Here is an 11,767-nt window from a genome sequence, read left to right on the forward strand (position 1 = left end):
ACAATAGTTATAACAACCATTTTATTTCATTTATTTTATTTGACATCAAACAGTCCAGAGGTTAAAAAAATGAAACCCTGTTTTACATGTTCGTTAATCCTATTTAAAATTTCATTTTACTTTATGGTACAAATATTTTGAATACGTTCGTGAAATGAAGGTCAGGGATATGGATATTGAAGATTGTAAACATCTTGAGGTGCATTAGTTATAAAGGCGTATTGTACATGCTATAATGTGTGTTGGTGAAATTAAGTTGTGTTATTAGGAATCATAAGATGTCCACACTGTCAAATGTTGTGTGATAAATTTGTATGCACCATAACACGAATGTGTCCGTAACCCCTCTTATAATTTTTGTTGATAACAGTAGTTATAAAAACCATAACATGTGATGATGGTGATGATGCTGATAATAATCAAATAATTTGTATTATCACTAATATAAATGTTTATAAAAATAAAATGCCGTTTACTGAGAAACACATTATGCTCATCAGTTAAAACAAAATAATATAAAAGCTATTATTAAAATTAACATAAAAAAAAAATTAAAATAAATTCATAACAAGTATAACATTATGAATGATGATGTGGGTACTAATATTATTTTAATATTTCAGTATTATTAGTTTTATTATGACAATAAAAATAATAAACTTCATAATAAAATAATATTAATAACAATTATTACCTAATCAATCATTACTTAATCAATTAACTTAACAATATTTGCAAAGTTATAAAGTCAAGATTTAAATAATATTTACTTAAAAACTAATAATGCAAATAGAAAAAAAACTGATGTATTTAGTAAGGGAGTACAAAATCAATTTGCCATATGCATTAATATATTAAGTGTGACAACAACGAGTATCTGTTAAAGAAAACGTTCCAGATGATGATTTAACTAGTTTTCAATATGGATGGCCTCAAATTCACAAGAAAAAAATTATGGGATGTTGTGATGACTAAGTCAAAAATAATGTTTGGCCTTCATATGTCTAACTGTTAAAAACCCACATTTTTTTGCTATTCAAGTTTTTCGCAATGCGAGAGTTTGTATTGGGTGTGGCTGTACAACTGGTATTTATTGAACTGAAATGGACATTTCTGGAGTGTCAATCAAACTTCAACAACCGACCAATCAGAACGGTATGCACATGTTTCACAAACACATGTGTTGTCCCACAAACACGTGTGTACTATGCAGGGGCAGATTTAGGGGGGGGGGGGGGGGGCCAGGTCCCCCCCCCCCCCCCACCNNAGGAAAAAAAAAAAAAAAAAAAAAAAAGAAAGAAAGAAAAAGAAAAAATTGATCGCTAAAAACGTCTCAGAGGTTATTTTCGGCCGTTTACAACACAACAATTTTGCGGGGGAATGTCCCCGGACCCCCTAGGGTAGCATTATCTCTGTCGGCCCCACTTTGCCCCCCCCCCTTTTGGACATTTCTGGATCCGCCCCTGCTACGTATATTTATGCTATCTTTTTGTCAGACCTTAACAATAATGTTGAAAGGGGTGGGCCTTAGCGGAAACATCTATTCTGAGAGTGATAAAAAAAAAATCCTATCCATACAGGGCTTGAATTCCCAATCTAATCTACTCCACAACAGTCGGGTGCTATTATGTTGTAAAAAAGTCACAAGCTAAGAATGCTTATGTTGATATCTACATTTGGGTTTTAGTTAAATCCATAAAAACATTATTCATAAATTGTGTTAAAAATATTATTTAAAAAGTACTTCATTCATAGCAATATACAGTATATTAACATCAGTTGTCATTTTTTTCTTCAATGATATAAACATAAGTAAGTTTTTATCATTTTTTTTTCAGTATGTTCTCATCTTCAAACTATAAATATTTAATAACTTATCTAAAGATTTGGTTTTAGTTTATCATCAAACATAACTAAAAGCTGAAAAGTAAACAGGAACAAATGACTACAATAAATATACAAAAGAACAATTTCATACTATAACCTTAAAGTACTTGTAAATATTTTACATCCCACCCTACCAAAGTTTGTGATGAATATATATGATATGCCCATATTTGGGTGGTAACATGACATCATCATGCCCATATATAGGCATATCACACAACATTTGACCGTGTGGACATCTTATGATTCCTAATAACACAACTTAATTTCACCAACACACATTATAGCATGTACAATACGCCTTTATAAGTAATGCACCTCAAGATGTTTACAATCTTCAATATCCATATCCCTGACCTTCATTTCAAGAACGTATTCAAAATATTTGTACCATAAAGTAAAATGAAATTTTAAATAGGATTAACGAACATGTAAAACAGGGTTTCATTTTTCTCCCATCACCATGAAACGCGTGGAATTTTGTAACATGGAGCACGCATGTTAAGCTGACACATCCCCCTGAGATATGTGACAACATTCATGAAGTGCAAAATATTTTCTGGGCATGCTTCTAGGTATACAAAATAAAATGTGGAATAAGTAAGTGGGACTAAGGCCTATTTCTGCTACTACAGTTGTCAACTTAAGAACATCAGACGTTCACCAAAAAATATATCATCAAATGAAGACAAAATTAGGACGATTAAAATATCACGATTCTAGATCTACGCAAAGAATATAGAACCAGTTTATGTGTCGTTTTAACGGCGAGAAAATAGTTTCTTATAATAATTTTCAATTGAAGGCTAATAACTCATTTAAATGTAAAATTAGTGTGAATTTTGTTACATAAATGTGTCTCATTCTAATTTTCTATTGAAAACTATACATTTTCTTATATATTAATTATAACAGTGTTTTTTGTTATATTTAGGATTGTATGATTTCAATGTACTTATTATACGTAATTTGTGTCTTAACTCTTTTTTAATAACTTTTCTCTTAACCAGGAGGCATATGACTAATGTTTACAAACTAACATTCCTCCTTGCACACTTTTGTAATTTTTTCCCTTATGTTTACCCCTTACTTGTGCTACATATACCTTTTGAATTACCTATTTCAATTATCTTTTTTTCTACTAGCATTGTGAGACTATCTGTGTAAGAGTGCTTAATAAATATTCAAATTATTATTATTATTCTTATAAATTTATTTTAAGTGTAGAAAATTGAACAAACTGAACTGAAATGAACTGATAAAGAAATAATAGTGATTGACACAATAACAGCATTTCTCAAAGTGGACATTATGAGTACTACTAAATATATTACCGTGTAAATGCTACTGAATGCTAATTAGCTTTATTATATACTTCTTTGTATACAATACTTAACTTGTTTATTTATTTATTTATTTACAATATTTTGAGTGGATGATCCTTACAGTGCATGTCTGATGTTCAGGGGCCACTAACCAGATTAACTCATACACTGAAATCCTACAGAAAATTACTGGCTCTAAAACCATTATCACACTATTGGTTACTCGCGGTCTAAAATAACTTGGGTGAAAATTTCTGACCATCCGACAAACACATATGCAATCTACATGAGCACTGAAAACAAGTGCGTTGAGCTGAATGACGAATGTACATCTGGTTATTCCGGCTGACAAGTGTTGAGTACGTTCTTAACGACCATGTGTTAAACTTCGCTATGTAATAACGTTAAAGTTGTGGACACTTTTGACCACACCATCTGGAAGTGATTATCATTATTATTATTTATCATTATTCTGCGTCGATCCTATGGGAATGGCGAGACAGGCAGGAAATTGGGTATTCCCACACACATACACAGTCTGCCTAGAAGGTACTGCACGAGTGTTAAGGAAGGCCTTTACACTGGCAGACCCTTTGGGAATAAGGCTTGAAAACTAGTACCCAACCCCCTATCCACACAGAGTTTACCAGGCTGGAACAAGTGTTTAGAAACTGGCATTTTTCTGGACATGAGGCTAGAAGTATCATTTTATCGCAACACCAATCTCCACAACCCTTCCCCAACATATTCTTTAAAATATACTACAAATATAAGAATCTGGTATTTAAAATTTCTATAGGGAAGGGCCTATACACTAGCAGATTCTTGGAAACATGGTTTAAACTAGTACTATTACAATTCCCCAGGGGTCCCAAGTCTCCCGGGAGTTGTGGGAGTCTCCCAGGAAACGGGACAGCCTCTCACACTTCCGCAAGCAAGAAAGAATCTCCCGGAGAATAACCTTTCATCCGCAAATTCATGATATTTGCATATTTTTACTACTTTAATATCAAATGTCTCACCGATGTGCTGGTGGGTAATCACCTTGCACAGTAAAATAAAATTTAATATGCTAAGAAAGCTCACATTTAACCAGATCTCCCAGAATATATTCCTTCCAACTTGGGATCCCTGCCTCCCCCATCTGCATAATAATAGCATCTATAACAATACTGTACACCAAGCAGAAATAGGATGCAGGAGGATTTACAGCGTTGACTGGCAGATCACTTACCTAAATACAAGACTTTAATTTTAGCACCCCTTACTACTATTTTGTTATACAGTAATATAAGTAGAAAGGCCTACATTCTAGAAATCCCTTGGATAGGACCCCTGTCACAGTAATGTGGAATGTAAGGGTCATAGTACAGACTGCATGACTGTTGATCTTCCTCAGGGAGTATGTGGCGATTGCATGCGGCGCATGGCTGGGACAATGAGATCTGAATGAAATTAGCACTATGTAAGATTTACATGTGCCATGCTTTGAGACAGTCTATATAAGGACCGATGTATTATCATTTTCATCATTATTATTATCATCTGCGTCACTTAAGTGGCAGTGAATTGCATTTCTGAATTGTGTTGGTGCGCATCTCATTGGATAACTCAATCAATATTTGTAAATAAGCAACTTAATTTTCCAAAATTGAATTTTTCAAAAGTTGTATTTTATAGGTTTTACTACGGAGGGTAGTATATACCAGTACCCCACCAACCCTAATCCCACTATGCAACAAAATGAATTCCAACACCATTGCTCCTGAGTGATTGCACTAACAGAGGAGAGACGCATGCTGAATCGCAAGGCCAAGCAACTATGGACATGCTGTCAGTTGGTTTGACTACAACTTCTAGAAGTTAATGTTTTTTTTTTGACGAGTTGTTAGCAATTGGATGGTGAAATCGGTTTACAGGCTTTGGACGGGATCTAAAGTTAATTAAAAACCTGAAGGCACAATTCTGAACATTACAGATTTAGTGACAGTTTTTAGCTTATTAGGATTGAAAGGAAATTTTGTTTACAAAATGATCTTATTTTTCTTAGGATTTGTTTTTTTTAGCAAACGGTTTCTTTTTCCTGGTCAGATAATCAATACCACATGGGTATAAGATTATTTTGTGAAATATTTGTTCATTTTAGTATTCGTAACAAAATAATAATATTAATAATAATAATTATTATTATTATTCTTTCTTTAGGCACACAACACATGTGCCAAGGACTGCCAATAGCGAATATATATCACTGTCCTACTTGTAGGTGACAAACCCTTACACAAGACAAACATACACACACGATGCTTTACACAAACTAAATCTCAATATGAAATTTAGGGAGTGGAGTTGTTTATGTCTTGAGAAAAATTCTTGCAACTGGCAGGAATTGAACCCAGGACCCTGGGATTGGAAGGCAAGCATCTTAACCACCAAGCTATTCAACTCTACTCCACTCCAATAATAATAATAATAATAATAATAAGAATAATAATAATAAAAAAAAACCAATAATAATAATAATAATAACTAGACTTACTATGTCTGTTTGAACAACAGAACATAGGGCTTTTCCCCATTGCTTTTAATCAGAAATGAAGTTGAAATTGCAACAAAAAGAAAAGTCGTTAAAAGGTATAAAGTAAAAAAAAAACAGGGAAAACCATATTTAATTTTAATAAAGTGAAAAAAAAATAAAGTTGAAAAAAAAAAAACAAACAAAAACCAAGTTCACTGCAACGTTATTAGTGAGACTTGAACTATGGCTGCAATGGTAATAGCGAAGTACATCGTGACTTACAACCATTGCACGCCATATAAGCCGACCTTGCAAAGGAAAGTGCATTTTCAGTTCATAGGGATTCAATGATTGAAAGCAAAAATTGTTCATGCATATCACGGTAGTTTTGAGTTTAACCTAGCTGTAACTGGTTTAAGCGCTTTAGAAAATGCAACTTGCATTTAAATAATTTAATGAACTGTTAACAAAAATCTTTAAATGGTCCTCATATCCACACCCTACTGTGGATCGTCACCAAAATTGGATCATTTCACCATGAAAAATTATTCTGCAATGTGTCATTTATATCCATCTATAACTGGGACGTAAGCAATTGAAAATTTACACCCTAACCTGGATCATCCCCTACACATAATAATATCTTCCTTGTATTACTTGGGTTAAACTTTTCCGAAAGTTTCATTAGGAGCAGTTGACCGGTTTTTGAAATATCAGGTGTAGACTGTTTGACCTTAAATCACTTTAATTGGTCGTCACACGCACACCCCACTATAGATTGACACTAAATATTAGAAGGCACATCCTTGATATATGGCCTATGTTTCAGAAAGGCCAGAAAAAAAACAGTGCAAAAAGATAGGGAAAATATATGCAAAAAAAACAAAACAATGGCTTTTCCCAGTATTGCTGGTAAAAACCAATAATAATAATAATAATTATAACAATCACCAGTAGCTTTCAATCTGCATTCTTGGACCTTCTTCAGTCAAAAACACCAATTTTTGGCCTAAAATTAATGAAATTCAATATTATTCTAATAATAATAGTAATTATTATTATATCTATAAAAAATAATGGTAATCGTGATCAGCTATTCCCCTATGGTTTGGTAACACTTTTTTGAAAATGAATTCAAAACTAAAACATTGCTAAACATCAACATTACAAAATGCATACCAGTTTATGTATGTCCCTCATGGAAATAAAATATAGTAATGAGATTTCCTTTTTTAATATCTAGTGTATACTGTAATCCCAGGACAATAAGTAAAAGACCAACAGTAATTGAAATCAAATGTAAAATATGATTATTTGATTAGGATGCATTTTATCAATGACTATTGGAAATGAAACAAGATTGATGAACAACTATTTATATTTTATTTTAAACCAAGTCTTAAGATGAAAGGAGCAAATGGTTTAACAAAGGTTATTTTTATTATTAAACTATATTATATAAAAGAAATAAAGATAAGTAAAAATAATAATTGCACAATTGAAAATATTTGGATTTGTCTTCTAAAGTATTATAAATAATGTATAATATTGCATATATAAAAAATATTAATGATGAAAAACTATATTTTATTTTAAACTGAGTCTGTTTCTGATAAACAATCTAAGAGGAAAGGAGCAAATGGTTTAACAATGGTTATTTTTATTATTAAACTATATTATATAAAAGAAGTAAAAATAATAGTTAAAATAAACTTGCATAATTGGAAATATATCCAAACTATTAAAAATAATGTATAGCAAAGTGTATAATACATATACATACAAAATTTAAATTTTCTTAGAAAACACAAAATCTTGATTCTTTGTTACTGACCTAAATTTTATTTCTTGAATAAATTTAAACCAAGGTTAGTTCGACCCCAAAGAATTATAACAGATAATCAAATTAGATTTCTACGGAATTTGATAAATTTCTGATTGGTGTAAAAGCCAACCGGAAGTGGTAGACAAGTCCAAAACATAAAAATCTTGCCAGGAGCAACCTATACCCGATTAACCCGTATTTCCTATATATTAAGCCTAAGCATCCACACTCACAGAGAGCCTTAGGTTTTTTTTTTTGCACATCAGCTCATGATAAATATCTACAAAAATTAAGTTGGGTTAAAAATGTTAATTTTAGTGATTTTTCTTCATCACTTCATTTTGTCTTCAAGAAAGAAAATACACATAAGACAGTCCAATCAATATTCAAATTAGAGAAAATATACTTATTTATTTACATTTTTTATATACTTATCCTATACCATAATGTAATACTTATTTCTATTTGTCGAGGTCACCTTTAAGTTAGCATTGCTATTAGGGCTACCTTCGTTAAATATTGTTGTATAAATATAATAAATAAAATACAGGTAAATACAAATTACTATATCAGTAATGATCATACTACATATTGAACATACCAATATGATAAAGTTATCAATATAAATGTAATCGAAGCCAATGTTGACTTGCGAAACTTTATGAAGCAGCTTTGTGAGCCACCTTTCGTTTATGAAAAATACATGCAATAACAAACAATGTACTCTGTAGACAAAATGATGAATACTTGCAGATGCAAGTTAAAATCCATCTTGATTGGCTTCTAATATCAATAAATTTATTGTTTTAATACATACACATTCATGATGATGATTTTATAATAAAGAAAATGATTACACTGACGAAAATGGTAGTCACTTTGAATAAAGTGTTGTTTTGGATAATGAACAATTAATTAGCAGTAGTGTAAGTTTTTAAAATAATAAAAAAAACCTTATATAATAAAAAACTTCAAAAACAGTAAAAGTAAAATATTGCAAAAACCGGTACATCACTTTCCTGAAAAACCAAGCTATTGGGCTGAAACCTTCAATAAAAAATTGGCCCACCATGCAGAATGCAAGGTTTAGAAATAGGACAAACAAATATTAAAACATTTGTTATAAAATAAACCAATGAAATTCTACACAGAAAATTCAATCAAGTATCACCAGAAATGAGTGTAATTTCATTTTGTTTTTGTCAATTATGTAATATAAATATGTAAAGTCATCACTGTAATTAGTTGTCCTGGCTTATTCTATCTTATCGCTTTCCTACAAGGGTTGACTGAGCTAGAAATACTGCTTTTCAATGAAGTAACCAAATGACTTATGAAATATATTCACTAGAGGTCTTTTAGAAGAATTATTAAATTTCTGCTATTGGATTTTTTTTTCCAAGTTAGCATACTTTTCTATTAGTCTACTCAACATCCAATAGAGCATGCCCATAGCATGAGTACAAGTGCTGACATTGTCTTAGTCAATACAAGTTTGTTTGTTAAAACTTAGTTCTTACAAAACTTAAATGGTATATTCTGCTACCAATACTGTAAAACAATAACATTTTACCATTGTCTCGTATTTGTATGTACATGAATTGACTATGGTAGATAGAATGTGAACAGACTAACATATTATATATTAAAACAACAATTTTGTTCACACTTTGTCATCTGCTGAACATGTTGGCAGGCTTGTTAGCCTAGTATTTTTAATTTATTTTACTGTTATTCTTTTACTGATATGATGATTAGGGAAAAAACTGTTTTATGTTAAATATTGTCTAATGTGCGCCACTGCTATAAAAGTGATGGTTCAATAGATATTCTATTGTATCAAACCAAAATAATAAATTTCATAAGTCTTAACCCAGATTGTAGCCCTATGGTTACCATAGAAACTAAAATGCATTGGGAGAGTGACGGTTGGCACAGAACCATAACATTTTTCATATAATTATTAGTTTTTATACATTGGCATCTATCAAAGTTTTCATTACATTTTTAAAGCTCTCAAAATTCCTCAATTTCTTGCAATTTCCAAAACCATTGTTAAAGTTAAGTTATTTTCAACAATTCCTCAAATTTTAATAATAGCAACCTTCAATAGTATCAAAACTAAATTGATGTTAATAATATTTAAATGAAAAAAAACCAAAAAAAGTTGTTAGGGGGCCACTTAGCATAGAAAAGAAAAAAAAAAACGGGTTATTTCTCTTTTTCTCTTTAAAATCATTTTAAGCATCCAGATACTTCTATGAAAAATGAAAGTAAAATATTTGCAAATGGATATTTTAAATAAAAGAAAGATTGATGTCTTCATCAATTTTCATTTCTGATCTATATAAAGTAAATTGAACCTTGGAGACCTGTAGTACCGTAGATGGATGGCTTAGGGGGGGGAGGTAGCAATAAATGGAAAAGCTTACTAGTACTCAAATGTGTTTATGCAGGTCTCCCTCTAATTAAAGACCCCAATCAAAGACTACCTCCAAAAAAAGACCACTTTTCTGCGGTCCCAAATTATTGAATGTCTTTTATCTTTATTATTTTAATTAGAGAGCAAAGCCAGATATATGGATAAGTTAAATATATATTACATTTATTTAATTGAAAAAAAATTCTAAAAAATCTAAGTAAATATTAAATAGCACATTTAATTTAAAAAGATGTAAGTAATTCACTTTCAATAATGTTAGGATAAAAAGCTAGTTTACATATACTTCACTACATGAATGTTAAAATTGATTACAAGCAAATTTAAAGGACTAGTCAAAGAAAAAATTTTGCTTAAATATATAAATAAATCAAAATATTTACATTATCTTGGCTTCAACATATACCTAACAAATTTAAATATTTAATACTATTTGAAAAAGTTTGAATGTACTACAGATGGGAAATTAAATATTTTGGAAGCAGACACAGATCATAAGTTTAAATAAAAAAAATTATTGGGTGATAGCATTTGTTAATGGTGCATCTAAATGACTGCTTATATAACCTTCATTTGTCAATAGCTTGAAGCTACTGGCTGGTAAAAAAACAAACCAACAAGGCTTAAACTGCGAAATCGTTCACTTTCATGCTCATTAATGTCTATAACGCAATCCTTAGAGAAAAACATGTTTTCATATAAATCATATAGTACATTTGTGTGCTTACTGGATCAGTGCTTTTCATTGATCCTGGCTGCCATATGACCCTTTGATAAACCTTATATAACATTATGTCTAAGGTCATTACCATTTCAAAGCTGATATAATTTTGATCGCCCCCTCCTTTATAGGTCATTACCTTTTAAATATATTTTCTTTAGGCCTTTCGTATCCAGCTTGCAAAAACAGAATTGAAATACACTCCCAATGTGGAAGATTATAAGGTCTTAATAACCAATGAAGGGCTATAAACAATAAACTTGACAATAGAAAATAAATACAGAACATTATAAAAAAAAAAAATGTATGAAAATTTGAGAGAATATTTATTTTTAGTCATTAAAATTATAGGCATTTGGAGCTATGTTTAGTGGTGAAAATGCTTGCCTTTTCTTGTTAAGTCTTGGGTTTAAATTCTAAATTAATGAAGCAAAAAAAATATGTGCTTTTGAAGGAATCGAACCAGCAACCTTTTGAGTAGTGTTCTTATGATCTGCAAACTAAGTTAAGGCGAGACATTTTTATACCTTGTTTCGTGACCCCCTGGCCCGCGAATATTGATGATTTTAAATAAATCTCCAAAAACAAGATATATTTCTTCCTAATTATATAAATTTAAAGCATTTAACCATCCCACTGTTTACATTCAACAATAACATTGGCCCGCGAATATTGATGATTTTAAATAAATCTCCAAAAACAAGATATATTTCTTCCTAATTATATAAATTTAAAGCATTTAACCATCCCACTGTTTACATTCAACAATAACATTTTATTTTCATTTTCTCCTCCATCTGGATTTTTTTTTTTTTGGCAAAACCATTTACCAAATAAGAAAACCAGTAAAAAGTCTTGCCTAAACCATCATACAGTAGTTGGCAATGGCTGTTTCAAATGAAGTACTTTCTATTATTGCATTTCACACATTTTATATATCCTGCTATATAAAACTGAGTTGAGAAAAAATACAATAGGCGGTTGATGTTTTTCAGGATATATAAAAAATAATATATGGATATTTCAGCGCCTCTTCAGCATAGTGCCATCA

At 30.8% G+C, this 11,767-nt stretch overlaps 1 protein-coding gene across 1 annotated transcript in view; it reads right to left on the minus strand.

The window, feature by feature from the left end:
• Window positions 1–11,767, minus strand: part of LOC117113989 (E3 ubiquitin-protein transferase MAEA-like) — a gene marked incomplete at its 3' end in the record, with an annotated part of 59,027 nt that overhangs the window by 20,924 nt on the left and 26,336 nt on the right.

Source organism: Anneissia japonica, unplaced genomic scaffold (genome assembly GCF_011630105.1).
Source record: "Anneissia japonica isolate Jap-2015-1 unplaced genomic scaffold, ASM1163010v1 scaffold281_len866295_cov195, whole genome shotgun sequence".
In the NCBI taxonomy this organism is placed as follows: domain Eukaryota; kingdom Metazoa; phylum Echinodermata; class Crinoidea; order Comatulida; family Comatulidae; genus Anneissia; species Anneissia japonica.